Source organism: Watersipora subatra, chromosome 4 (assembly GCF_963576615.1).
Source record: "Watersipora subatra chromosome 4, tzWatSuba1.1, whole genome shotgun sequence".
Lineage (NCBI taxonomy): Eukaryota > Metazoa > Bryozoa > Gymnolaemata > Cheilostomatida > Watersiporidae > Watersipora > Watersipora subatra.
The window spans coordinates 3,604,244-3,610,243 of record NC_088711.1 but is presented as its reverse complement, the minus strand read 5'-3'; positions in this window follow the sequence as shown (position 1 = coordinate 3,610,243).

The following is a 6,000-nucleotide window of genomic DNA, read 5'->3' as shown; positions in this document are numbered from 1 at the left end:
TTGATTTTAAGACAAACAGCTCCTTTGTTTCCTTGGAACCGCATTCACATCCTTGAAGCTTATCGATGACCAGGAAGCTGGTCAACAGCCGTTACTGTAATACCTCTATATCTCGCCCACCATCCACACTTAATCACATTTGGAGGGAGCCCTCTGAAGTGTTAGCGCTCATATTCAAAATGTTGATGAGTTCCTTTTAATGAAGCTAATTTATATGTAGAAAGCTAGACTTCTATTGCGAATACACAAGCGACCACCATGACAGTGCCAACAACTGCTGCTATTTTTCTTTCACTAGTTAACAAACATAACTATTGTGACATGATTGTTGATCAGTGATATTACTGTCACTATCAGAATCGGTCACTGTTTCATGTGTTGCCGTAGGGATTGTTTCACAATATCCTAAAATTTTATCGCCAAATTTTCCTGGCTGGTTTTTTGGGTGTTACACAATGTTGTTACGCAGGAAGCAACAGCAGTTAGCAGGCTCTTTGACCACTGAAAGAATGTTAGAAATTGTGCTGCCTGAGTCATAAGCAGCCCTAATAAGGTCACATAGATGTCTCTTCGGGCTTCAAGTTAGGGACATTGTTAGCGAGTACTCGTTGACGTAGCGGATTGCTTTGTTTTTCTCGACTAATCTTATAAAATTAAGTTGTAGAATGGAGGTAGATGTTTTGCATGAATTGGAATAGAGCAACTTTTACATGGACTGACCAAAAATCGCCGCGGCGTGAATAAAGCTTGACTGTGACTTTCTTGATAGTGCGCGGTGAATTAAAAGAAATTTAATAATTTGGTAGGTAAGAACAGAGCCTCGTTATGAGATCTGAACACTATAAAGATAAGGTGAAAGATGTCCGACTATTTAAGGTGACAATGAATGGCTATTGGGAGTACAAGTCTTGTTTGGCTGAGCACCTTAAAGAACTGACCTAAGAGGAAATGATGGCATGATCGTTTACACGCATTAGGCGGTAAGAGCTTTTCTAAGTTATAGTTTATGTTCGAATCAATTTCAGGTAAGAGTCGCTTGGTCTTTTCTTTACGTCCGTTCGAATGAGAAAGATATCTGGTGTAGTTGTGTAGCTAGAGAAGGGATAGAGTGATTTATTGGAGTAATGAGAAAAATAGGTGGTGTGGTAGAACCTCTGCAGAGTTTTGCTTTTACGCCTACCTACTTATTGTTGTCGCGCTTGGTTGTCATCTGCGTTTGTCTTCCCTGGCCACTTCATCTATCTTCGTACTAAGTCCGCAATGTCTACTAAAATCTTTGCTTATTTCTCTCCATTCAGTTCATAACCCTTAAGTATTTAGGTAGACTATACGTGCCACATCTGGTCCACAAGCTATTCATCTGAAAATAATGTATTTAATATAAGAACACCATCTACTAAAAGTCAATTTAAAAAGAAATGAATGGCTGTAGTTGACATGTATTTGTTGTGATGCGTATGCGTGTGTGACAAGCAGCATGCTTTCAAATTGATGAAACACGTAAAAGGTATTAGTGCCAAACTTTCCATTCAGCATTACTAAATACAATAACAACACAAGGGCCATAAAACATCACTACAAGGGCCTAAAAAAACATCATAACTAGGGCCATAAACAATGCCTCTAGCTCTTGTACCTTTGATAACAATGATGTCATTATCCTATTGATAGCAATGCAATTTAGGGTTGTTTGTTTCAAGCCACGCTAAGAGTGTTACAAAAAGATCACATCGCATAGAGATAAACCTGGATGTTCAGATTTCTGGTCAAGTGCGCTACCATCAGTCACTCGACCAGCTTACCACTTTTGAGAATGATTGTGCATATAGTGGAGCCCAATAGCACATGACGACTGCATACATGAATACACGCATATTGTGCATAATTATATAACACATGACGACCTTTCACTGCTACTAGTGTAGTTTATGCAAGAAATTGGTCAGACCGATCCCTGGCCCTGAAAAAGATTTGACCCACTACAATAATTCACACTCTCAGTCTGAGGGCATGCTCTCCACACTATACTCCTAGCTTCTATAGATTCTTTACTCTGTGTTAACATTAGCTCGCTGACCTGATTCTTTTATATTTTCTTTTATTTCCCAGACAGGCCACTAACCCTCAAAAGATTGCTCTTCAAACTAGCTTACTATGAATGTTACCATGCCAGCGATGTCTAGCAGCGATGTCTAGCTAGCGATGTCTAGCCAGCGATGTCTAGCCAGCGATGTCTAGCCAGCGATGTCTAGCCAGCGATGTCTAGCCAACGGTATCTAGCCAGCAGCTATTTTTTTATGGAATACTTACATGTACATAAGGGAACTACTGCTATTTATCAATATGTACAGCGAATTATAAGTCACCCAGGCTGGACAACATCAGCCAATGCCAAGCACGTCTCTCAGCATGATAAACATGCAATAAAGATCAAATGAGGAGTTGTTCACTCATCACAAGACATCGGAATGCCTTCCCTTGCTAGTGATTTACTTTCTTGTGAGTGTGAGGCCAGCCTTTGACATCCAAAAAAGGCAGCATATTCACCGGACATAATTAGATGTTAGTATAGCACTCGTGCTATAGCTTGGGTATCCATCAAAGGTAAAATTGGGTGACACGAAGTATAATCGCATATGCTGTGATAGAAAATACCCTATAAAGTAGTTTCAAGTAAACATATGAATAATAATATTTAAAACCTGGATGACATTTGCTTGCCTAAACTATTTATGGAGTTATGCGCTCTCAAGAAAACTTCACCTTATGCCAATGAATGCTAGTAACCACTGATGGGAGATGAGACTTTCCTCCATTGTAACCGAAGCTTTGGTGGCAGGTTTATTTGTTGTGGATCGCACAGTAATTCATGAGTTTGCAGTTTTGCTGTTGCTGTTATCTTGTACCTATTTGTTTATTTTTTTATCTAAATAGAGATTCCTGAGGTTGTAGCTTTGCTGGTAACATATCATCCAAACTCTGAGAGGTCACACTATCAACCGTGGTCAGAGTATACAATTCTAAAAGTGTGTTTTTCTATGCCTAGGTGTGTCCATTGACACTGTTCGCTCTAGGGAGTCTAGGCTATTCGTATCACAAAGGTAATGTTGAAATTTAGCAAAGAATTTGCGTGAAACTAACTTTGTTGATAGGAGGCAGTTTGCATTACACCCTATCATGAGTTAGAAAAAAATCATAACAGTTTGCTGCAACCTTTATAGGTCACTGCTTCAAAGATCATGGATGTGATAAGCGCTGGTGCAAATAAAATGCTGTCACGAGGCTGATAACAACAACTTCCTTTTTTTTGCTTGTTACAGAATCACACAAGCCTGCTAAAACTCTCGTAAGCGATTCACAGTAGACATAGCAGTGACATATGAACAATGACCACCCATGCTTAGCAGGAACTCTGAGAAAATGAAATTTGACTCCCTGTCTGATGAGGCTATTTGTGTAACTAGTCAGCATTTTTAGTCAGTATTGACTAGCCAGCGATGTCTAGCCAGCGATGTCTAGCCAGCGATGTCTAGCCAGCGATGTCTAGCCACCGATGTCTAGCAGCGATGTCTAGCCAGCGATGTCTATCCACCGATGTCTAACCAGCGATGTCTAGTCAGCGATGTCTAGTCAGCGATGTCTAGCCAGCGATGTCTAGCAAGCGATGTTTAGCCAGCAATTTCTCGACAATGGTATCTAGCCAGCAGCTATTATTTTATGGAATACTTACATATACATAAGGGAACTACTGCTATTTATCAATATGTACAGCAAATTATAAGTCACCCAGGCTGGACAACATCAGCCAATGCCGAGCACGTCTCTCAGCATGATAAGCATGCAATAAAGATCAAATGAGGAGTTGTTCACTCATCACAAGACATCGGAATGCCTTCCCTTGCTAGTGATTTACTTTCTTGTGAGTGTGAGGCCAGCCTTTGACATCCAAAAAAGACAGCATATTCACCGGACACAATTAGATGTTAGTATAGCACTCGTGCTATAGCTTGGGTATCCATCAAAGGTAAAATTGGGTGACACGAAGTCTACTCGCATTACAGGCACCCTATAAAGTAGTTTCAAGTAAACATATGAATAATAATGTTGACAATAATAATAATAAACCTGGATGACATTTGCTTGCCTCAACTATTTATGGAGTTGTGCGCTCTCAAGAAAACTAAACCTTATGCCAATGAATGCTAGTAACCACGGATGGGAGATGAGACTTTCCTCCATTGTAACAGAAGCTTTGGTGGCAGGTTTATTTGTTGTGGATCGCACAGTAATTCATGAGTTTGCAGTTTTGCTGTTGCTGTTATCTTGTACTTATTTGTTTATTTTTTTTCTAAATTGAGATTCCTGAGGTTGTAGCTTTGCTGGTAACATATCATCCAAACTCTCAGAGGTCACACTATCAACCGTGGTCAGAGTATACAATTCTACAACAAGTATCCATGACAAAGTGGTTTTCGCAGGTGTTTTTTTCTATGCCTAGGTGTGTTCATTGACACTGTTCGTTCTAGGGAGTCTAGGCTATTCGTATCACAAATGTAATGTTGAAATTTAGCAAAGAATTTGTGTGAAACTAGCTTTGTTGATAGGAGGCAGTTTGCATTACACCCTATCATGAGTTAAAGAAAAGTCATAACAGTCTGCTGCAACCTTTATAGGTCACTGCTTCAAAGATCATGGATGTGATAAGCACTGGTGCAAATAAAATGCTGTCACGAGGCTGATAACAACAACTTCCTCCTTTTTTTTGCTTGTTACAGAATCACAGGAGCCTGCTAGAACTCTCATAAGCGATTCACAGTAGACATAACAGTGACATATGAACAATGACCACCCATGCTTAGCAGGAACTCTGAGAAAATGAAATTTGACTCCCTGTCTGATGAGGCTATTTGTGTAACTAGTCTCCATAATTGCTTTTCAGATCTACCGGTAGCTACACGGGGCTGGCGGGTAAAAATAAACGTCTGTTTCCAGTAAAAAAATTAAGAGCATTCTTTTACTAATTGTCAACAAGTTTTATGATTTAATAAACACATGGTTCTCTAACACACAGAGTGAAAAACATATAATGAATAGAATGAACAGATAGCAGACAGCTAGCTATTTTCATATTTTTTGTTTTACAACATTGACAGGAAAGACTCCCTACTGCCGTTCTCAGTTTAATTATTGCCCATTAGATATTTCACATAATAACCAGATCTATTTGTAAAGTCATGAAGAACATGAAATTACTTCTGTAAATATTTTAGTAGTTGGTAAAAGTTTTTAAGAAATGTACACAGCATCCAATATGAAAAACAACAATACAATAATAAAACCCAAAATGACTCCAATAATATTTAATGTCTTTGCATGTCGTGAAGCCTCCGCTGCAGCTTTTATGTCCCCTAAAACATATTATTTTTACATAACAATTCCCTAAAATAATGATAGCTACATAAACATTCCACTAGAATAACGATAGTCATATAGCATCTCACAGAAATAATGACATTTACATAACATCTCACTATATTAATGACAGTTACATAACATATAAATATAATAATGACAGTTACACAATATCTCACTATAACAATGAGTAACATAACATATTACTATAATAATGACAGTTACATAACATCTCACTATAACAATGAATTACATAACATATTACTATAATAATGACAGTTACATAACATCTCACTACAATGAAGTTGTCATATTTTAAGTGACATAAATCCTTGAAAACAGGGCGGATGGGTTGTGACATTTATTATGCAATAATTATAATACATAAAATTATCAAAGATAAAATGGAAAGTATAAATAGCCTACACACAAATAAAGTTGACATAGTCTAAGTTGGATGTACAAGATATCTCTGTTCCAACCTACATGTCAATAGTCTTTTGCATCACCAAGGCTACACCTTCGCTTGGCTGTTTTAATGAAAAGGTGAATAGGTAATAAAAATCCTCTTTTGATTGCTTACCAATT